The sequence below is a fragment of the Podarcis bocagei genome (assembly GCF_964188305.1).
Source record: "Podarcis bocagei genome assembly, chromosome: 8".
Lineage (NCBI taxonomy): Eukaryota > Metazoa > Chordata > Lepidosauria > Squamata > Lacertidae > Podarcis > Podarcis bocagei.
Genome location: NC_138133.1, coordinates 44338611 through 44363584, shown reverse-complemented (window position 1 = coordinate 44363584; position 24974 = coordinate 44338611). Strand labels below are relative to the sequence as shown.

The window sequence follows — 24974 nt, the reverse complement described above, 5'->3', positions numbered from 1 at the left end:
AATATTGCCATACTGGAAGAAATGGAAACGGCCAGTAATGGTGGGCGAAGGGGGCAACCTCGAGAAGATGCCCACGGCTGCGTTTGGGCACCAAGAGAAGGCGTATGACAAGCAGGACATCCCATCTCCTAGGAGTCAAATGAAAGGCTGTACAGAAAGGGGGAAAGGCCACGAAGCCCCGTGGAAAGGCACCATCTGGATGGCCCCTGGGACAGCCCGATGCTGGATACTAGATGGGCCTCTGGCCTGATCCAGCTGCGCGCTTCTTAGGACGGGCACTGCTGAGGAAGGTAAGCAAGGCAGCCCCAAGCAGCCAGCTCTCACGGTGAAACGGAAGGGCAGCGCAGGCAGGAAGGAAGGACAAAAGCTTCTTGGTACCTGGGCTCGGTCTGTGCAGGTTTTTGCTATGCTCGTCGAGCCCGACGCAAGCGTCCTTTTCCGCCAGCTCGCCGCAACCCTTCTCGCTCGTCTCAAGCCCAGACGACAGCGCCCTGCCCCAGCCGCCCCAGACTCCCTTCTTCCAGAATTCCTAAGCCCCAGGCAACTCCGGAGGGGGAGGCACTGCAGAGCCACAGCCACCCCGTCGCAGCAGTCAACTCACGCGCAGATTGCAAATGCTGCCCGTTCGCTCCATCATGCTCCACCCGCGCGCGCGCGCACCGAGCTCCCGGCCATTCCGCCGGCGCCCGGCTGCAGCCTAGGCATACCTTTCCCCGGCTTCCAAGGCAGACCGTGCCTTTCCGACTTAAGCCCCAGGCCATTCCCTGTTACTGCTTTATTCTGCTGCCTGCCCCCCCCCCCGGCAGCGCCCTTCCTCCTACCCCCATTCATTTCCCTAAGTCAGCAGGGAGACCTTGGCCGGCGCTAGCAAATGCAGCAGACAGCGAGTTCCCCGCCTAACTCAGATCTCCAAGCTCCTCAAACCAGGGGGACCACCAGGGGCCAAGGCCACAAAGCAGCCCCTCGCTCGGGGGCGCGGGGAAGCGGCTTCCCTGCCTGCCAGCTCCTCGCCAGGGAGGAAGCGCCAGGAGAGCAGCTGCCCACCCCGCAGCCCCGGCTTGGCGCCCTTCTGCAGGCCGAGTGCATGCGAAATGTTCAACCACGGACAACTGTTAACTTAAAAATGGCTTCTAGAACATGCATCACGATTCACGGGAGACTTAAATCAATCCGAGCAGAAGGCGAAGGCCTTCGAGAGCCCCCTTTCCCTCCCCTCCTTCCCAGAGCCGCTTTGCAGAAGGAACGCGCGCAAAACACCACGGGAATAACGAGCAACCGCAAAGACTCAGAGGTCTTGTGTACCTTGTCAAAAAGAGCGCTGCGAGGAGAGGAAGAGCCGGGACTCGGGATCCAAGTCGGCTTCCAGCACGTCACAAGGACGTGCAGCAGCTGCAGCAGCAAGAGCCACGCGTCAGCAGCAGCAGCAGCAGCACAGCGAGGCTCTACCCAGGACGAGCCCTCTGCGTTTTTCAGCAAATCAGAATTGTGCAGACGCCTTCCCAGACCCCCGAAAACGGAAAAGCGAAGCAAGATCCTGCCAGCTCTTTAAAAAAAGAAGACGACGAGCAGAGAAAAACTAACCTTCCAGTAAACAACAAAAAAGGACCATATGCTAAAAACAACCCACCAAACGCACTTGTCTTCATCAGCAATGCAGATGTCTGGATTTACAAGATCCAGCTAATTTTGGCCACATCTCCTGAACCAAACATACCCCAAAGTCAATGGTGCAATAACACAATTGCAGTTAAAAGGAATAAGATCAGAAGCTGGCTTGACACAAGTCGACAATCTAGTGGCATGTCTACAGTAATGATATATACTAGCACTTCAGCACTACTAGCATCCTTTTACTTGGAAGTAGGTCACATTGGTTTCAGCGCAACTTACGTTTATGTAAGTATGATAAGGATGTCACATGTAACACTTAGCATTATACTGCACTACAGAGTGTTCAAAGCATTTTACATACCTGATCTTGCTATAATCCTTAGAACTTATTGCCGGTGGAAAAGCTACAGTCAAAATGGATTGTCTGAAACCACATTATGAAACTGGAGGAAGCAAGATTCAAACTGGGGACTTGCTACTTCATAGCTCAGCCTGCTACTGGCCAAATTAGTAGAAACCTGCTAGTTTTCGTGTCCCAATTCACACACAACACTGTCAAAACCATGGCTCAGCATGAATGATAAAGTTTGTGGTTACCTGAGCAAAAATCACAGCAGCAGCTTTAACTTCTTCCCTGGTTCTGCTGCTGTTGCATTACCAGGAGCTAAACCATGGTCTGGCTTAGCTTTAAGTGTGAACCTTGACTCATGGTTTTGGTCTTCCTCAAATCACAACCAGTAAGCCAAGATCAAGACTTGGCTATAGCTCAGCTATAAACCTTACAGTGCCTGGATGCCCTTCATATAGAAGACGGAATATGCAGAGCAGGGATGGGGATCCTGTGGCCCAATGTTGTTGGACTCCAACTCCCATCAACCATAGCCAACAGAGCCAGTAGTCAGGAATGATGGGTGTTGTGGTCTGTTCTCACTCCTGTGCTAACACTGGAGTTTCTCATTCCCGGTGCAAACCAGGGGGACCACCCTGAAGTAGAAAGTGGCAAACGCTGCTTACAAAAAATGCACCTTACAAAAGGCCTGCAGGTCTTATACTGGTAAAAATGGTCCCAGGAATGTAATGGAATGGGATATATTTGTGCAACAAATATATTCCATCTGCCCAACTCTGTAGAGGTTGTATTATTTCTGGTAATTAGACCCCCAGTTCCGTATGAATGTATCTCTCTGGGGACTGACTGGTTAGAATGTCAGATATTGAGTTTTGTGCATTGGAAGTACTATGCATGTATGATCTCAGTAATCCTTACAACAACCTTGTAAGTTTTGTAACTATTACTTAAGGTTCTGCCAAAGGCCACCTAGTGAGATTTGAATCATGGGTATCTCAACTCCTAGCATACAATTCTAGTCATCACAGTACCTTGGCTTGCAAAGTACTGTCAATGAGACCTCTGAACCAAGTATATCAGTGGCATTATTTATATCTGTATTTTCCCCTTCCTCTAAGGAACTAGGGCATACATACTGGATTCTCTCTTTCTTTTAAAACGAACTCAAAACATGGGGGAAAGGAAAGGAAAAAGGCTAGAGAGTAGTTCAGACTCGGGGCAGGAGGGTGGGGGTAGGCAAGAGACAGAGATGAGTCAGCCTGCTGAAGAAGCCAGGGAGTCTGTCTCTCTTGCTGTGACCAGCTCCCCTCCTGCCTGGTCTCCAAGAAGACGAAGATAAATGAAGAGGGCAGAGCAAAGAGAAACAAGACGGTGGAGTCTTAGGCTGCTGTGGAAGTAACCAGGGGAAGAACCTTAGAGAGCGGGAAGCTGGGGATCTTCAGTCCTCACAACTGCCTCATTTGAGCAAGACCTACTGGAAAGAGGTGCTGCCATCACTAGGTCTGTGCTGTTTTGGTTTCTCTGAATAAAGGGTTAATTTCACTGACACCGGGTGTTTTATTGCTGAGCTGCCCCTGGTCAGCTCCTGCTCCTGACAGCAGGCAAGAAACAAAAGGCTTATAGAAAAGTGATCCATTTTTGAAATATATTGTGATATAAATTGGTATTATAAAGGTATAAATTTATATTAATTAATGAGGATAGGAGTGCATGGTACACCACATGTGTCCCTTTGGATTCCAGCCCATCTGGGCTTACAAAATGGTTAAGAATACAATACTTTCTTATTGTTGAAGGCATGGCACATTCCTGGTTCTTCTATTTCAAGTAGAGAGAACAGCATATTCACTTTACCTATGTATACAATCTCCTTGCCGGGGTAAACAATCTTACCTTTGTTCTCCTCTTCTGAATTTCATTCCTTCCCTTTTCCTTTTTAAGAGATGAGATCACTGGTCTGAACATAATGTTCCAGATGAGCATGAGCTATTGATTTGTACCACAGACTTCTAATAATTAGCTGCTTTTTTCCATATTATTCTTACTGAATCTTAGCTGAGCAGTAGTCTTCAATCAACTGTCCTCAATTACCCTTCTAATAAGATATCAGAATAGGGATGGAGTTGGGGAGTTACTAAAGCTGCAAAACCTACATGGCAATATTTACTCAGAAGTAATCCCCACTGAACTTAGACTTTGAGGAATACATATTAATATTAATTGTTAATATTAATAAATATTAATTGTTTTTCCCAGTTAAAAACTTGGCAGTCTTCTAGCTAATATTACATGGAGACCGGACTGCCTGTGATGACTCAGTGGTTGTAAGAACACATATATGCACATGTTCAGAAGTACTTGTTTCTTTACTATTGTTCAGCTGTTGCAAGTCTGATACTACAACCGTATAGTGCATTCAGAAGTAACGCCAATTGAGTTCAATAAGGCCTACTTCCAAGTAAGTGTACATAGGATTGTATCCTATGCCCCCACAATGAAAACAGGTGTGGTGACCCCTGAATTTATTCCTATTTAGTAATAGTATTTACCTGCCTCTCTGTTCAACTTAGCTAAATTCCCTCAATATCTTATTTGTAGTTTACTATTAGGGATGTGCACAATTCTCAAGGTTCACCTTGGATCTGTGTTTTAAGTAGGTAAGTAAGTAAGTAAGTAAGTAAGTAAGTAAGTAACCTGGTATATTCTCAATACTCTCTCTGCTTCAATCTGTACCACTCTTTCTAAAATAAAGATCTGTGCTCCCCTATTATTATTATTATTATTAGAGCAATCAAAAATTAGCTATAACTTTGACTCCTTTTGACTAGTGGATGGAATTTACATTAACCCTTCTAGCATGGATGCAGCCTTTCAGAATTCATTTTCCCACAATAATCCTTTACAAGGGAGAAGGGAGATTGTGCTCTTTCTTACTGTCAGATGAGTGGTGTGGAATCTGGCTTGTACAATTTTGAGAATTTTGCAGATTCATCTCAGACCTTGGACACATTCAGAGCATACTTTTAAAGTGCTGTCCTACCACTTTAAGCAGTCGTGCCTTTCCCCAAAGAATTCCAGGAGCTGTAGTTTGTTAAGGGTGCTGATGGTTGTTCCCCAAAACATGTAATTATTGGGTGAAACTTAACACAGTAACCATTCTTCTTTTGATCTTTACTGAGAAGGCAGAAGACAATTCAGGAGCTGTTGAGTAATTAATGAGATCTAATGTGTACTCTTTCTTTGCTTCATTTATATGCATGGATTATGTACTCTTCTGAAGCCGCAGTAAATTTATGTGCAATAAATTATCCTAAATTAGTGGAACTATAATGCATCTTTCATTGCTTTAGACATTGTATTACTTAAATAATTATACCAAAAACTATAAAAAGGCAAAAGGGGTCTCTCATTTTCACCCTCTTCTTTTAAGATTGGTAACATTTCTATCTAGCCTCTTCCAGAAAAATGTAGCACCTGGAATGTGACAATGGTGATGCTTAGCTATGAACTGCAGCAAGACTTCACATCCCTGTTTTGTTCCATTGGGTAGGACAGGAGAATTTCAGATCAGGCTTCTACTTCAAGCAGTTATGTTAGATTCCAGAGCTTTCAGAGCACAAAAGGAGAAATTTTGCTTAATTGTGCTTAATGAGAAAAAGAAAACTTTATTGATAGGTAGGAGATGAAAATTGTATAAAACTCAGGCAAGTATAATTAAATGCAGAATGTAGCCTTAAAGCAGTTGCCCTCCTGATGTTACTAGACTACACCTCCACAACCCCTGGCCATTGGCCATGCTGACTGGAACTGATGGGAGTTGGAGTTCCTCAACATCAGGAAGCCTTCCAGCCTTACCCTGGACTAAAGTAAAGTCTGCTAAAAAAAACCAGCGAGTTTTAGGAGTACCTAACTTTGCAGAATTGTTTTACAGTACTTTAAAAGGCAAGTTCAGTTGAGCTGCTTTATTTGTTTACCTCCACAGAGAAGCAAATTTCCTACTGCCCATCTACCAAAATCCTAATGGACATTTCTGCATTTTGTTGGAAAATTATTTACTATCAGACAAATATTACAACAGTTGAAGTAACATGGATTAATTCAGGGACATTTTACCAAATAGGAATACGTCACATAATTCCTGCATTGAAGACTCAGATTATTGTTTATGGAGTGAGAAAGTGGATTTTTAGGAAGAACATGGCTGCACATGTTTAATAAATACTTCATATGCCTAGAAACCTGAGGCCTCGAAAAATAGTCTAAAGACCCCAAAAGAATAGTTCCTGAATTCAAAGCACGTTTGAAGGGATATCTAAGTTGAACTATCAGATTTATGGAGAAAAAATAAATAAAAAGCAATTAAAGATATATTAAAAATGTTAAATTAAAACACGCACACCAATTTTGTGCTACATTTATACTGAAGAACAATCATGGCAACCTCTGAAAACAATCAGAATTGTATGTAGCGGTTTTGAATATTACACTTGTGCATAATCAGTGTCCTTCCTTTAAGGTCCTTTTATTATGTCTGCACTGCAGATAGATTTATCTTTGTATGTTTATATTTCCCGATTATCATACTGCTTGGGCAGGCAAGGACATTACGCCATGAAACAGAAAATTGTTAAATGCCAACTTCTTTTTCCATTTTATCAGGGTGCTTTTCTACAAATAAATCAACTGACTTCAGTGGAATTTTAAAACAGGCATACTTATTACTGTTATGGCAGTTTTTACCATTCCAATTTATTTGTGTAAACTGACAATTTGTTTCAAAGTATTCTGGAAACTGATTGCATTTGGTAACCAATTAAAAGTAAAACGTGATTAAGGGTTTTAAGCATTGTGCTCTGCTGCTGTCAATGCAACTTTGAACTCAACATTACCATAGAATGTAATACCCAGGCTACAGGGCTGATTGTTTGAAAGTGCTGAAACAGTATAAATGAGACCTCAAACAAGTTAACAGGACATGCTGACTGACTGCCTCAGAAAACAAAACGAAGGCCACCATTCTTCCAAAGAATGCTGCTTCCACAGAACATGACAAATGCAAAAAACAATTATGAAAGCTATTGGCAGAGACATAAGAGAAGATAAATGAGAGACAATTATATTGTTGGAAAGGAACCGCGAGTCCAATCTATTAGTTTTATATAGTACTATTATATAATACAATCTATTAGTATTAACTAGAATCTAGTTACTCAATTAACTTATTGAAGGGGTGTACCTAAAATATAAATACCAGGCTGTGCAAAATGTTAGCTCTACTCAGAGTATACCCACTTAAATTAATGGACATGATGGGCAAGACAATGCGAACCTATCCTGGCTTTACTCAGTGGTGAAACCATCTGCAGCCCCATTGTCCATGCCAGCTGGGGCAGTAGGTAGCAAATTCCTGGGCCCACCTAGAGCTGGTACAGTGCAGACTGACTCAGGATGCAGCAGATCTAGGGCTGGCTCAATGTCCCCACTCTCTGCAAGTAGAGGCTAGTAGGGATGGGTGGAGGGGCAACCCACAAGCTGGAGCAAAGGAAAGTTGGGTTGTAGCCTACTTTAGGTCATTTAATTTCAGTGGATCTACTGCAAATATAACTTAGTCGGATACAACCCAATGATTTGGATCTCTAACTTCCATAACTGAAGCTCTGCTCATGGGATAGGCCTTTCTCACCCTTCCCTTCCTGTTGCGATGCACTGCACATGCTCCTTCAAAATTATTTCTCAGTTTTGGAAGATCTTCCAAAAGAGATGTAGCATGGATGTGTGCTCCCCAGTGGTGTCAAGGAGCAGGACTGGTCTGGGACAAAGCACTGCCACTTCTTTCAGGAATGATTATGTTATCTCTCAGGGCATTATTTGCCAGTCCTCTGCAGCCAAATAAATAACTTTACTTCGAAAACTTTTGAGTCCACCAAAACACTTCATCAGGCTAGATGTTAATTCAAAGCTGGGGGAAGGGTGTGAGAAGAGAACTGGCCCACTAATGAATGCATAATATCTGTATTGCAATAAGACTCTGGATTGCTGTCCCTTCCACTTTCCCCCAGAATAAAACAGGGATTTACCTTCTGATTCCTAGTCCACAATACAGGAAGTGGAAGGTATTTACCCACCCTAGTAACTATTTGTGACTTCACATAACACCTGCCTTGGTAATCTGATAATCTGCTAAAACTCATAACTTGTACTTTGACCAATAGTAATTTGATAAACTACAGAAGCTTTGGGAAGCTTCCCAAATGGGGGCAGGGGACCGCTGGTCCTCCAGATGTTACTGGACATCAGCTCCAACTCCCCTAACATGAGGTTGATAGATGAGAATATCTGGAGGTCCCCACCCCTCTTCCTGTGTCTCCCCACCCCTCTTCCTGTGTCTTAAAAAAACCACAAAAAACCAAAAAAACAGTTCATGAGGTTTGTGAGATAGGAGATTGAAGCAGGAACGATCTGAGCATATAATGAACAAACACTTTCTGCTAACAGAGTTGTCCTCTGTTTACACAATAAGCACCTGTAGATTCAAACCTTTTTCCCCACACTGTTATATCTAAAAATATAACTGGGCCCTGATGGTGAATATTTTTTTATTAACTATCATCTAAAAATAATAAAATTTTTATTAAATCATTCAATCTCTCTCCTGCCCTTTCTCCCAAACTCATCATGACCCAGCGGTCACATGCAAATCTGACATGAAACTGAGAGACACTCTCCGCCCCCCATCCTTAAAATGCACCGCTGGAGAGACAGCATCCATCCAAATCAGTTCTTAGGCCCACTTTTGAATTTGTTTCTCCACAATATCATACATTAATGAATATAACATAAGAAAATATTTTGGCATTTCTATAGCACCTAATCAACTGTGTCCCCTGAGCAATTCACAATTTTAAATCCACATGTGGATTTAATGAAATATGAGAATAGAACTAATGCAATTTTCATGAACATAGAAGTCTGTATTTCAAGCATCGCTTGCTTACAGTAGTTTAGATACTATGTGAGCTCTCTCCCTACAGATGCAGGTGGAATCTACACACATATTTTAAAAGTTCTGAAAATGCTTTTTTAAAAAAATACATCTTGTGTCCACAGTGCTCATACGAAAAGTCCATGAGTAAATAAAATGTGTATATAAGTAGCTGGCTGTGACTGATAAATCGGCCCTCAATGAGATTTCTATCTGTTTCTTATGTCACATCATGAAACTATAGAACAGGGTTTCCCACGTTTGGGTCTCCATTTGTTTTTGGACTACAATTCCCATCATCTCTGACCACTGATTCTGCTAGCTAGGGATGATGGGAGTTGTAGTCTAAGACAGCTGGAGACCCAAGTTTAGGAAACCTTGCTATAGAATATAAGTCATTATCTTTTGGGTATTTTTAGGGGAACGAAGGATTTCACAAACATTTTTAAAGTTTGTAAGTCATCTTCATCATATATTAATTAACATTTACACTAAATACTTATCTATGCAGCTTTTTTGTTTGATAGACATGGAGATATTTTGGGCACCTTAATTTTATTTATTTATTTAAAAAGTTAACAAGATAGTAATAAAATGATTTTTAAAAATTTTAAAAATGATCTGGGACACTAATTTTCCTAGAGAAGTTTCACATTTCTCTCAGTACTCTTAAATACTTAACAGTTTGACTTTTTTTTTACTATCCCAGAGAAAAATACTCCCCTTAATCCTTTTTTCTTAGCAGCTCTTTACTATTTCCATGTTGCCCTTTCTGAGAAGTGCAACCAACAGGCATGATCGGAAGAGCATGTTCATTACGCACTTCAGTTCAAGAGGCCAATTAACTGCTTGTCGCTAAATACAGACTGAGCACACAAGAAAATGCCAATGTGAGTACCCCCACACGTGTGAATGTAGGAGAGTTATTATTTATGAATTCCCTTTTGTATGTACCAAGATGATTTACAAAAAATAATAATAAAAGCAGCTAAAAATAGTTTTTAAAACAGTACAAAAATAACTCAAGATGGTTTATAAGCAATACAACTAACAATACAACTAAGGCATCCAGTTGGGAAAAGCTTGTTGAGACAAAAAAAGTCTTCAGTTGTTTTCAGAAAGTGCAGATAGTGGCCATGTGTTGTACCTCAACAGGAATGCTGTTGCACAGAACAAAAACCTCTGCCCTGAGTTACTATGGAGCAGGCTTCTGATACTTTGAGGACTTGAAGGAGAAAGTCACTCTAGCCATCATCCAGGCTGTTTCCTAGCATGTAGCGCTGCACTATAAAGGTAAAGGTAAAGGTACCCCTGCCCGTACGGGCCAGTCTTGACAGACTCTAGGGTTGTGCGCCCATCTCACTCAAGAGGCCGGAGACACTTCCGGGTCACGTGGCCAGCGTGACAAGCTGCATCTGGCGAGCCAGCGCAGCACACGGAAACGCCGTTTACCTTCCCACCAGTAAGCGATCCCTATTTATCTACTTGCACCCAGGGGTGCTTTCGAACTGCTAGGTTGGCAGGCGCTGGGACCGAGCAACGGGAGCGCACTCCGCCGCAGGGATTCGAACCGCCGACCTTTCGATCGGCAAGCCCTAGGCGCTGAGGCTTTTACCCTCAGCGCCACCCGCATCCCTAGTGCTGCACTATACCAGGTAGCAAAACGTGCTCCACAATGTTAGAATAGGTGCTAAGGATTGCACCGTTCCACAGCAAGATTAGGGCTTCTGCAATATCACCAGCTCTATGCTCCACAAATAAGGCACATTCTTAAAAATCTGCAGCCATGTTCTCTGTTGTATGGTTAAGATTTGTCAGCATTACTTGCCTGTTCTAGTACGCAGGGACATCATGCAGGGTTGGACTAGAAGACCCTTGGGTACCTTCCGACTCTATGATTCTATCTGTTATTTGAAACATCTATTTCAACATATTTCTGTGCCTTTTCCTATCCAAATATGCTAGGCATTTGCTAACTTCATTCTACCCCGCCATACCTTTTCTTGTTCTTCCTAGCACAGGTATATCCATGGTGGCATAATTAAAATACTTATGGTGGCTGTTCCACTTGAAACACCCCACAAAGGTAAGTGATGGCTTGGAGAAAATGTCTTGCACCCTTTGCAACATGCTGCATACATATGCTGTCTGGAGAGAACCACTACAGGGAGTTATTCAAACAGGCCTCATAACAGCTATTTTATTGTAGGCTACTTAGATTGTCAGTCTGCTTGTGTTGGCATGCAACAAGTTCTTTTTAGAATTTTGGAGACAGTACCTGAGAACTATCCTGATCCATAATACACACACTATTCATTCATTCATTCATTCATTCATTCATTCAATCCCTATCCTGACATGTTCTCTGGCCAGCTTGGGTGTTGTTATGTTTTTAGGTTCTCAAAGCTATACAAAAATGCATGTAAACTATAAGAACCTCTTCAGAAATGTTTACTCTTGCATATATCTTAAAACTGCAATCCTATGCATACTAATGTAGTTTCATATCCTAATGAACCAAGTAGATATGTAGAGATATGCTTCAGGTTAAGAACTTTGCTTCAGGATAAGAACAGGTACAGTGGTACCTCGGGTTAAGTACTTAATTTGTTCTGGAGGTCCGTTCTTAACCTGAAACTGTTCTTAACCTGAAGCACCACTTTAGCTAATGGGGCCGTCTGTTGCCGCCATACCGCCGGAGCATGATTTCTGTTCTCATCCTGAAGCAAAGTTCTTAACCTGAAGCACTATTTCTGGGTTAGCGGAGTCTGTAACCTGAAGCATATGTAACCTGAAGCTTATGTAACCTGAGGTACCACCGTATAGGATTGTGATGTTAATCACAGAATAAACCTCATTTACTTGTTCTACACATACAATTGCTCTTCGCAAACTTTTCAGGTCTTTCATTTTCAAAAAGGTCATAAAGCTAGTATTGTCTTCATTACATTGAAGCATTTGTTCATCTCTAATGCAGTGGAATAAATGCTTCGTGGCATGGCAGTCATAGTTTCCTACATCAAACAAGTGAAATACTAATGACATTTTCCAGCTCAGTCTCCAAACTGATCCACAACTTTTGCATGCAATGATCAATTATATACTCAGAATCTCAGCTGAATATTTATTGAAAATGCATGGCCACAATCATCGCTTTTGTGTTCATTGAAAGGATATCCTACAAATCTTATAGTCAGGCTGGTATGTAATATTTTTAAACATCATACAAAAAGAAGGCCCTTTTAATTCTGTAAAATCAATGATGTAGGCTCAGTGTAATAAACTAACCTACTTAGTCAACAGCATTCAGGCACAAAATCCACAAACTAAATTAAAACACCTCTGAGGTATATGAGCATAGAAAAGAAACTACAGTACAAACTGGAATCCTTCTACTTTTCTTTAGCACTGTTATTTTTATGGATAAGGAAGAAAGTTGTTTGCAGCAAGAAAATGAAATCCACAACTGTAGTCTGTACAGGCATGGTTTTTTTTCATTTGTTACCAACTTCAGTGACACCCCCCCCCCCAATTTGTGCTATCAAACAAGAATCCCATAGCTAGACAGAAGTGATTCAATGAAGCAGTAGAGCAAATGGCCACCTCTAACAAAACACGACTAGGAGCTCTCAGACTAAAGAATCATGGAACTCCATATTCTGAAGGCGCGTCTCCACCCCCATTGTTCTGCCTGGACACTGAGGTCCAGCGCTGAGGGCCTTCTGTGGTTCCCTCACTGCGAGAAGTGAAGTCACAGGGAACCAGGCGGAGGGCCTTCTCGGTACTGGTGCCCACCCTGTGGAATGCCCTCCCATCAGATGCCAAAGAAATAAACAACTATCTGACTTTTAGAAGACACCTGAAGGCAGTCCTGTTTAGGGAAGCTGTTAATATTTGATGAATCATAGTATTTTAATATTCTGCTGGAAGCCGCCCAGAGTAGCTGGGATAGAAATAAATTATTAATATTAATTCTAGCTATGATAGACATAAATCTTGAGGATGCCACATGTCAGGCAATTATAAAAGCAATTCTACACCTCTCTCTTCCATCCCCTTACCGGACAATACCTAAACTGATAAGTCCTCTCTATATATATTATTACCAAATTGGCTATATCATTCAGTATGAGCTGTAACAAAATCAACCAAAACATCTGTTCTGATTGACTGGTGTAATCCTGCATTAATTCATTTGAAAAACATATAACTAAATGTGTAAAAACAAATAAAACCAAAAAAGAACAAGCTGGATAGGAAGCCAAAGATTTATGGAATTGTTTATAACCATATTTGGACCTAGGTTTTACAAACCGAAGTATCTGTACACACAACAGATACGGCAGTGGGAATAAAGAGTGAACATTCATGTGCATACTTTTGCCTGCATGTACACTTTTAACTATATTTCCTTTAAGTGGAACCAGTGCCACAAACTCATTACATGCTTGTTCTCACAGGTCTCACTCACCAAAGGAATAAACCTGGTCCTTATTGATAATGAGGCCCTAAATAATTGTGGTCTCTTGAAGAAATTATCTTGGTTAAACAGTTTGATAGGCAAGTGATTACTGACTAAATCTTTATTCATTTCGCTTCATTTTCAATGAAAATAATAAAGGCCATACAAATAAACAAATAAGTTACATCAAAAGTTGTTCTTCTTCATGCTGTCTCCGCTGCTTATATGCATATTGCTCTATATTTAAGAAATTTCTCAATTTGTTTCCAGGTGCTATACATCATATACATGGTATCCATTTTTCAAGACAATCCATAACACTTCCTTTGAAACTAGAAGCCGAGAGCCAGTCTGGTGTAATGGTTAGAGTGTTGGAATAGGACCTGGGAGACCACAGAGTTTGAAGCCCCACTCAACCATGAAGCGCACTGAGTGACCTTGGGCCAGTCACTATCTCATAGCCTAGCCTATCTCATAGGGTTGTTGTGAGGATGAAAAGGGGAGGAGGAGGAGGAGAACCATCTATGCCACCTTGAGATCCTTGGAAGATAAAGGTGGTATATAAATGCAATAAATAAATAAAATGAAAGCTGTATCCAATGTTACTCCTATTCAAAGTAAACCACTGAAAATAATGAACACGACTAACATGGGTCTATTCATTTATCTACTCCAAGTATAAGCTATATCTCTGTTCCATCACTCATATTCAGTTGAAGTTTCACTTTTATCAATTGTTGTGCTAAGTCACTGAAACAAAATGTTTCAGTAGCATGCTCTGCAATTCCCAAGACACCTACAAATTCTCAGGATTGGTGTGTTTTTTATTCAGCTCTGTCAAGCAGATGAAACTGTAAAGCTGTGCAAAGAGTAACAAAACCAGCAAGAAGCTAATGACTTTCTAAGCAATCATCATTTTATCTCAGTCAAAGCCCAAAAGGCTTCTTAGGCACACACTCTACACTGGTTCCACTTTCAGAAACACTAAGCTCATTCTCTAAAGTCAAAATTGTGTGGATAATCAATCAGATTTGAGGAACTTCAACATGCTCTAACCCAGTCAAATTAAACAAAACAGGCAGGAAATAAAACAGAATTATTCCATAATTCTAATTGGGGAACATGGTCATCTGATTGCCAGCTCCTAAGGTATAGGATCTAAGGGATCACTATTATTTGTTATTTGTGTGAGCACTCTGCTATTCCGTTCCTGCTCTGTGCAACTTGAATTCCTATGAATAGGTTGTCATTAGAGGATATGACTAGGTAACGTTAAATACAAAATGTGAAATATACTAAACTACTTTTTTAGTCTATAAACTCTGAGTTCTACCCAAAGTTGTCTTCCCTACTTCTGCCTGATAGTCATTATTGGCATTTTTATCTAAGGTTCTCATCACCACTCATTGTGTTGAACAGATATATTGGGGTGAGGAAGGAGGAACTAATGAATTCTTGGATTTGAAAGTGATGAGAACCTTAGATTTATCTAAATTAATGGACCTAACTTAGTCATATTAATTAATTTCAATGTGTCTACTCAGAGTAAACCTTGAAAATCAAACTATAAAAGAAGTAAACAGGCAGGAACTTGGGATACCCAGTTGCCTCAAAATCAGCAATAATGAACACCATGAGGTTTCTTGAAACTGGGCATCCTATGATGTTAATTTTCTTTACTAGTAATGTGTTCCACATCAACAGATACTTAACCTAACCAAATAAGATTTGAGAGAAATAGGAATGCCTGCTTGGTCTCTTTAGAACATCATTCCCTTTCTTGAATCCCAGCTGAAAATGTATCATTGTAGTGAATGTGATATTGTCATAATGCTATATACTTAATTGATTTGTCTATGTAACAAAACCATGAGACAAAAATAAAAGCCAATGAAGACTGAGAGCAATGCTTCCTCATTTGGTTATGAATGTGACCACAACCAATTCATTCACATATTGCCATCAATCTGTGGGTGAACACTTCCATCCTCTTTCAGTGCCGTGTCCAACCCATTTCCCAAGGGTGTTTCTTCTTCTTCTTCTGAGCCACTCTCAAAGGTGTTATCAAAAACTTTCTCTCCTTTAGGCTTAGTCCATCTAGAAATCTTCTCATCTCAGCAGAATATTGGATACTACTTTTCTCAGTCCCAGATACATAGGAGCCAACTCTACAGGATGAGGTCCATTCAGCCTGCCCCCCACTAAAATATTTGAGGGGGCCAGGTACCTCCAAAGTTGATTGCCGTCGCCATTCAGATGGTGTGCATGTGCCATGGTTGTGTGATTGATTTTGTGGGGCAGGGCTTACCTGCTCCCCCTGCAAATATTTTATTCAAATTAGCATCCCTATCTAGATGCTAGCGTCTGATTTTTTAAGGTAATTCATTTTTATTTGGAATCTATTCTTAAATGGGAAAAGATAAAGACAAGATTAAGTCCAGCAGTATCTTCATGGTAATAAATTATATAGCAATGAATTTGAGGAAAGTTTGAGAGCAAATACAATTAGTAAGATGGAAGCATCTAATTAGAGAGGAGAAATTTATTCATATCAAGAATTAAATGAAAGGAGAGATAATCACAGATTTTGATTATAGCAGTTTATTTTTCAATTAAGGAAACAGGTTTCAGAATAAATTGAGAAAGAACAATTTAAGGGGTAATGTTCCTAGAAACTGATTAAGCAAGAAAAGGGGATATTGACATCTAAGATATACAATATATTAACAGGTATTAACAACTGGTGAAACAACTATTGTGATAAGTGGGGAGTAGATTTAAGGAAATATGTAGCAGGTGAGATATGGGAAACAGTGAAAGCATAATCCTAACCACATCTTTTCAGAAGTAAGTCCAAATGAATTTGATGGTGCTTATCACTAGGTAATAATCTCCCCACCCACCTCATCCTGTCCTCAGGCAGGTCCCCCTCCCACCTTCTTTCTTATATCCAGTCTCAGCGTTGCCCTTGTAGAACTCAGCAGAGAGAAGGACGGAGACAAAACTAGAACTAGTTGGCTCTGTCTCCTTTCACTATTGGCCCTTCTGTCCCACCACTCCCAATGGGCACCAATGGGACTACTGGTGCCAATGCATCCTGCAGTCTATATAAACCAAATGGGATAGATAAGTTCTAAGATCTCAGCACAAAAGAAGGGCTTGAATGTATTTCATTTACTAATAGCAGTTACACACACACACACACACCAGCCCTGCTTAGCCTCACAAATAATATGAATTGCATTAGATAGGAAACATCTAAATGTTAACCTATTCCCCCCACCCCCTGGTATTGGCATATACAATTTTAAAGTGGCGCCAACAGTCTGAAATCTAAATTTGTAGATACAAGTTTATTCTAAAGTTCTTCTTTGTCTATGGCATTCAAGGGCTCCATAAGGTCAATAAATGCCACATAAAATTTGGAGTTCCTGACATACTCATAATTTTCTACGAGTACAAAGTTGTGATCAATAGTGAAACAGACAGTCTGAAAACTGTCCTTTCGGAAATATGTCATATTCCAGGCCCCATTCTTCTGTAAAATATTTGTTGCTTTGCATAAAATTTGACACATTATTCATCAAACTAATGGGCCTGTAGTTTGAAGGTGACCCTCTTAACAGGATTTTAAGAAACTTTACTGATATTCTAGAGATATGTAGCCAGTTTGGCTTACTAGTTGGCTGTAAACAATTCTCTACCGGTTTCAGTTATTTTTAAATTCTCAATAGATAGTCCATCAACCCTCAATCTCTACTTAAATTTTCCACCACTAAAAAAATGGATTGGCAACTTCATTGCAAATGAAATGGAAGTGTAGAGACTGTCTGTATATATTGAATATATTAGAAATGTCATTCCAATGCCAGTCTTGAAACATTGGTATGTGATGAATTATTATCCTAGTTTCCACTCTGTTTCCAGAAGGTGGCACTAATCTCCAGTTTTCAGCACATTATCTAAATAAAGCCATCTATGTTTCTGATAAGAGATCTTTTATTCCAAATTGTCTCTGGGTTTTCTTTGAAACCCAATTGATGTTCCCTGTGAAACTGATATGACCCTAGGAGATTTCAATAAGCAGTCACAATCTAGATGAAAACTTTTTTTTTTAATGATATTTTCATTCCATTGGTTTACCAGATGTTACAATCACCAGTTCTGGGGGGTTAGGTGAACAGGAAGATAAAACCATTCTAAGACTCTTAACTGTAACATAAAATAAATAGCCACTAACCTATTAGAGTTCTCTGAGAGTGTGAACAAGCATATAGATAGAGGTGATCCAGTTGGCATAATCTACAATATCGTAGTGCTGTTATATAAATATAATAGTGCAACTAAGGGACATCCAGGAAAGCTGAATGTTGGAAGACTCAGGACAGATAAAACAAAGTCTTTCACCCAGCACATAGTTAAATGATGGCATTAACTCTGACAAGATGCAGGGATGGCTAGCAATCTGGATAGCTTTAAAACAGGAGTAGACTACTGGTAGTTCATGGGACATTTGGCTATCAGTGGCTACTAGCCAAAATCGCTATGCTCAGTCTCCACTGTCAGAGGCAATATGCCTGTGTAGAAAATCACAGGATTTTATCACATTTGGAGGGGGAGACTTGTTTTTTATAGTCTGATAAACTCCCACTCTCCCCCCCCCCCATGTTGTTGGGGTGGGGGGAAAGAAAAGAAATTACTTGTAGGGTGTCCATATTTTACTTTATATCTGATAAAATTAGAAAACCAAAGTAATAGCTTAGCCATCAAAAAGATCATCAGAACTACTGCTTACTGTGCCTTGAAGATTAGTGCTGGTAAAGTGAACTGAGATACTTTCATGATAGGGTACAGTCACACAATCCTCATCATTTGGCAACTCCAGCAGTATATGTATGTCCAACTGTTTTGTAGCTTCCACTGCAATTACTATAAAACTCATAACCATTCAAAGACATACCATCATGAAATATTACTAACATAGTAATGTTACTCCCCATATGGCAAGGAACAAGAAATAACTGGTTCTCAATGAGAAAGAAGTCCTTTTGCAACCAGGGACCACTTCCTCCTCCTACTCTTGATCTTTGCAATAGCAACCAAAACCGACTACATGCATCTGATGACCACTACCTAAAGATATGGGGTTGCATCCAAAGTTAGCCCCTATCAGAATATAACTACTGAAATTAATGGAGATTGCTAACATACCAGTAAGTTGTGCTTTTTTCCCTTAGGCAGGCTACTCCAAGTATGCCTTAACTGGATACAGCCCATTATATTTATGGAATAGTTGCTTCCATAACACAATTGCCTCAATTGATTGGCTCTTGTGGTCCTTCAGTAATATAGGTTTGTTGAACCCATGAGAGCTGATCTGATCTAACACTAGTACTCTGCTTTCTTCAATCACATCTGTGAACACTAGGAAAATTGGATGGATCTCTGTGCAAATCCCATGACCTAAGTCTAAGGGTTACTGTTATGTTACCAGCCTTTGTTTATCAAGACTTGGGAAGGTTACAGACCAATACACTAAGCACACAACCGTTTCCTATTTCTTTTGTGCTTCTGGGGAATAAATGAATGCAAATATTACAAAGAGCTCGCCAGCCATGCATCTTTCTTAACTCCTGTTTGAACATTCAGCCACCACCTAGCCCTCCACAACCAAAAAGAAAAAAACGCCCTAACTACCTTACAAAAGCCTGTGCTATTTTAGTCAATACCTCTTGCTCTGTGCTTTATTCTAAGACACAAATAAATCATGAAAGGTTTGCTTCGTCATTATACTTCAGCTATAATGTATTCCTTGCAATAAAAAATATGTCAGAGCTTTAAATTATTCATCAGAGCATAGTTTGCCAAAATCTCTTGAGAACAGCCGCTATAGTTAATGCTCTTTAGATGCAATAGGACGTATGAATTTGTCCACAAATTGTAACAGAGATGCAAAGTGTTTCTGCAAAACATATGTCTTAGACCGAAACCATGAAAAGTTGCTGCTCTGTGTAAATGACCCATGACACTTTCAAAATGAGTATAGGAAAATTTTTCATTAATGTTGAATTTGGCAAGGTGGATGTTCATCTAGTAATGCTATTTTTACATAAACAGCCACCATTTCAAGTGTGTTGAAATGCCTTTCTACAGCATTGTGATCCAAGTTCACCTTTTGTCTCATGCAACCCCTCCACCCAAACACAAGCCTTTAAGTGCCCCCCCGCCAAGGAACCAGATTGTTCCACCTGTACGACCTGCCAAGATGTTCAGGAATTCAAGTCACTTGGAATTACCTAGCATGCTCTGGGTTGGTTTGCTCCAAGCCCAGCTAGCACCTCTCCCCCTTTACCTTGGTCCCTTGGCCCATCTGCCAGATTTTCATAGGTACCAGGAGGCATCTATGGCTGACTAGCCACCCAGTAATTGTTACCTAGTCATTCTCAGAACCTCATTCTACAGGTCTGACCTAAACCTGACCTCAGGATCACAGTGAAACTCAGGAGAGCCACTCCTCCTCCTCTTTGTATGGTCCAAACTCTTACCATGTATGTGCATTTGAGCATCCTTGGTGCATTCAGGCCTCTATTGCAATCTAGTGCAACTTCCTGCTCCTTGTACAACAGCAGGAATGTTCCTTTGCTCTGTGTCTATCATAGCAACAAGTGGAAACTCTTGATCCAAGGCAGGGTAGGATTTGTGTAGCATGTGGATAAATTGTACTCTTTGTAATGATTACATTTTGGTTATCCGAAGCCATTTGAAATACTATATTCCTTTTGAAACCAAATTTCGACCAGTGGTTCTTTCTAATGGTAATTAAGGGTACAGTGCAACATCCTCGTGGCATTCCTATGCTCTTGAAACATAATGCCCCCATGGGGGTGTCTTGAAAGCATGTTAAGGTGTAATACATTATCAGAAGCACATGAAAGCTCTGTAACACAGACCTATTGATTTTAATAGGATTCTTCTTGAATAAATGGATTGTATATTGCAACAGAGTTAATTAATATTGGCAAAGGAGGTTTTTGTTGCGGAGGAAGGAGCATTGCTATTTATTGTCAATTTCTTAAATGTGCGATACATTATAACAATATTGTGTCAAAGTAAAAAACAACAACACCCCACACTGTTGGCTGAATAATACAAAGGTGATCTGAGGACCAGTGACAGAGTCCAATGCATGGGTAGGCAAACTAAGCCTTGGGGGCCGGATCCGGCCCAATCGCCTTCTAAATCCAGCCCTAGGATGGTCCAGGAATCAGTGTGTTTTTACATGAGTAGAATGTGTGCCTTTATTTAAAATGCATCTCTGCGTTATTTGTGGGCCATAGGAATTCATTCATTCCCCCCCCAAAAAATATAGTCTGGCCCCCCACAAGGTCTGAGGGACAGTGGACCGGCCCCCTGCTGAAAAAGTTTGCTGACCCCTGGGTCCAACACAAGGCAGAATTGCTTTGCGATCATACAAGGAACGGGAAATTTTAGGAACCAGTCCCAGGAAAACTTTACTTCTCTTCCCCCACTCTCCCTGGCCACCTTCTAAGTGTAATTGAAAGGTAGTACAAGTTTAAGGCACTCAGCCACGAAAGTTGAGAGGTCAAGTCTCTAGGTAAACAAGGACCTTCACCCCTCTTCCATTTACAGAAAAGTTTCTGATTTATCACAATGACTAAGCCTAACTAAACAGGTCTCATGCAGGTCACAGTATTCTATCACACTCCACCTGATACCTTTTCAAAACCATATCCTTCAGTTATTTATATAATGGGAATATTACTCCAAAAGGCTTCCAAGCCAGTGATGTAATGATTGCATTCTGAAAGAACAAAAATTAAATAAAATCCTGAGTGGTTGTTTCAATGGAAAGAAAATGCAGTGATTTTCTTTTTTCTAACACATGTGCCATTAAAGCAGAGATACAAGATTCCTTAGCAAAAGAACTTGTTATTGTTTTTGTCCAAGTTGCAAACCTATCCTGCCCTACTTTGGCCATAAAAACATTCTATTCTTGTCTGTGATGTATGCACACACTGACATTGTTGTTGTTTAGTTGTTTAGTTGTGTCCGACTCTTCGTGACCCCATGGACCAGAGCACGCCAGGCACTCCTGTCTTCCACTGCCTCCCACAGTTTGGTCTGATTCATGTTTGTAGATTCGAGAACACTGTCCAACCATCTCGTCCTCCGTCGTCCCCTTCTTCTTGTGCCCTCAATCTTTCCCAACATCAGGGTCTTTTCCAGGGAGTCTTCTCTTCTCATGAGGTGGCCAAAGTATTGGAGCCTCAGCTTCAGGATCTGTCCTTCCAGTGAGCACACTGACATTAGGTTTATATTATCACAAAGTCTGTTTGAACTCATTGTGCTATTCAAAATAAGTTCAAACAGACACTGTGATAATATAAACCTAACATTACATCTATACATCTTTGCATAGATACAGCATTCATAGGTAACAAGCAGTGACGTGAGCAGCAATGCACAGTTGCTTTACTAGAGTAATGGCTTAAACAACATGTGCTGTGTCACTTCTATATTAGCAATTGAGAAAACCATGTTCTAGGTCACTGAGTAAAGGAGGAAGAACATTTATTTCTATATTCAAGCCAGTTAGACAAGTAATGGGGTATCTCCTCCTCTTAAGCTCCCTCCCTACAAATCTCTACAAGCATGATATAGGAGTTTTCTGTATATCTCTAAATATTGCTGGAAGCTTTGTTGCAGCCTTAAGTTAATGATTTTCTTACTATCTAGTGAAATTCATCCAAATATACTTTTCATAGCTAAGTTGGTATGATAAATGAACATCAGTGTGCCGATTTAATTATTTGAAAGGGCAAGAGAGTTCTATTAGTTCATGGGTGGTTAACCTGTGGACCTCCAGATGTTACTGAACTACAATTCCCATCATCCTGGAAAACTGGCCATCCTATCTGAGGCTGATGCATGAACCACATCTGGAGAGCTGGAGGTTACTCGCCTATCCACTGGATGAATAGGTGGTCCATTCGTTATCATATTTCAATTTTCACTGTAGCAGAGAATATCAAAACACTACAAAATAATTTTTCTGAAGAAATAATAATGTTAATTCAACAGCTACTTTCATGTGCATCATATTCTTTTTCTTGAAACTTCTAATTCAACTAGTTCAATCCTACTACTTCAACACTAGGTGGAGCCAATTTCACAAAACTGAATATAAAAGAAGTCAGTAAGGTAACTTCTTATAAACTATACTTATGATATCTGGTCATTAAAAAAACAACCTGGATTTTTTAATTATTAAAAACCAAACAAACAATTTCACCTGCCATTAAAGCTTTAAATACTGCTATAACCGCAAGGACAAAGTAAAATGAAATGTTCCATTTGGAAAATTCATATATTTTTTCATAGTACCTTCTACAAAGAAGGGCATATTTTAACATATGCGTTTTTGAAGTGCCTTAGATTAATGTAAAATTAAAGACAGTTGTATAAGTAAACTAAAGAAAGCAAATATTTACATATCTCCTTTCTTTGTCAATAACTATTTGAATCTTACACAATTTAAGCCAGGGCAACAATTTAACTCACTGATCCACACCCTAGCGGCTTAGAAAGGGATATACTGTATCAATAGTTCTGCTAGTGCTATTTCACCAAGTGAGATACAGTGGTACCTCGGGTTAAGTACTTAATTCATTCCGGAGGTCCGTTCTTAACCTGAAACTGTTCTTAACCTGAAGCACCACTTTAGCTAATGGGGCCTCCTGCTGCTGCTACACCGCCGGAGCACGATTTCTGTTCTCATCCTGAAGCAAAGTTCTTAACCCGAGGTACTATTTCTGGGTTAGTGGAGTCTGTAACCTGAAACGTATGTAACCCGAGGTACCACTGTATTACATCAGCGTCTTAGGCAGGTATGCCAACACAACTACCACGGGATAGAATAAAGATCAGGAAAGTGTATTACTAACTGCTATCTAAAGAAGCATCAGAGTGGGTAGGTACTGTAGATTCAATATTAAAAAGTATTTCAAAACAGCTAGTTCAAGTGAAGACAACCTGCAGTCCTAAGCATATTTGGAAAGCCAGAATTACTGTCCAAGTTAATAGGACCTATTGCCTTGTAAATCATTCAGAACTGCTGCTATAGGATCTCTCTGGATATGCCACCAAAATTTATAATTCCTCCTGTGAGACTGAGAAAATGAAAAATGGTATAATCCATTAATATCAAACAGCAATATATTTCACTACTGCTTGATAGAATGCGCTACAAAGAAGAAGAAAAACCTCATCTCACTCCCCAGTCTGAAAATAACTTGTCAAACCATGCAAAGCGCAAGACATAAAACAGTAGCAGATAGCATTTGTTCATTACTCAGAAGTTTCTGCTGGGCTGATGTACTTTATCAACCTCTTCACCAGCTTAGAGGACAATAAACTTGCTGAAAGTCTAACACATGGTTTCTATAAGCAATGCAAGCTATACTTCTGCTGACAATTTTACTACTACTACAGATTACTTCAACCTTTGAACTCAGCAGGCCACTGACCTCACTGACACTTTCTGCAACAGGCCTGTAGGATCAGTGCAATAAAGATTAAGATAAGCATGGATGCAATTAACTGTGGCCTACTTCTAACTAAGGAGGCAACCCTTAGGACTCTGGCCTAGACCCACTCAAACAGCAGGTGGGGGAGGGGCTCGCACTGAGTGCTCCTTCGCACATACCAGAAAGTGTTTCACACAGGAAACTAGCAAAGCAGAGAAGAGGGGGAAGAGGCATCTATAGTAAGGTTACCAGACGTCCCCATTTCCCAGGGACAGTCCCCGGGTTTACAAATCAGTCCCCATACAAAATTCATTGAAGTTGAAAAGGGTCCCCGGATTCATTGAAAAAAATCTTGTAACCTTAATCTATAGCCCAAGATGCAATGTAGCACAAGTGGATGTCTGCTCACACAACAGGGTTTCTTATTTCTCTCCTCCCCCCTTCAGCTGGCTTCATGGACCCAAAATCTACAGTGAAGGGTTGGTGGACAATCCAGAACAGATTCTGAAGGTGTGCTGGGGGCTGGAGGGGGGAGAAGATTAAGCAGAAGTCCCATTGAGAAAGCAAATTTCCACCAAGCAATCAAACAGACATCATTGGATGTCACCCATTATGTTTTCTTGTAGTTACCATATTTTTCACCCTATAGGGCGCACCGGCCGATAGGGCGCACCTAGTTTTCAGGAGGGGAAATTAAGGAAAAAAATATGACACCCCCCCCCCCCCCGTGCAGCTCTGGGAGCAGCGGACAGGCTGCACGCAGCCTGTGCGCTACTCCAAGACCTTCTCCCTGCTTTTGCGGGAGGTGGCGGAATTCCCCCACCTCCCGCAAAAGCCCACAGGAGCCGCGCGGGCTTTTCGACCAGGAAGGAGAAGGGACTGAAACGGCCAGTCAGTCCCTTCTCCTTCCTCGGGGAAAAGCCCCCAAGAGCGGCACGCTCTTTAAAGGGTGTGCGGCTCCTGTGGGCTTTTCTACAGGTTGGGGGGATTCTACGAGGTGGGGGTAAGTGCTGCTTACTTCCA

At 40.8% G+C, this 24974-nt stretch overlaps 1 protein-coding gene across 22 annotated transcripts in view; it reads right to left on the bottom strand.

Annotated features, from left to right (window-relative positions):
* The window catches only part of EPB41L3 (erythrocyte membrane protein band 4.1 like 3), a 136288-nt gene that overhangs the window by 91057 nt on the left and 20257 nt on the right, over positions 1–24974 (bottom strand). For 3 of the 22 annotated variants that reach the window (XM_081205548.1, XM_081205550.1, XM_081205543.1), the window contains exon 1: positions 1303–1451. The exons of 1 other annotated variant lie outside the window; for it this stretch is intronic. The gene's annotated coding sequence lies outside the window, so the exon portion shown is untranslated. Of the gene's footprint in view, positions 1–378; positions 404–601; positions 630–707; positions 732–1302; positions 1463–24974 lie in introns of those variants that run through there. 18 more of the 22 variants (XM_081205561.1, XM_081205559.1, XM_081205560.1 and 15 more) reach the window with 15 other exon arrangements.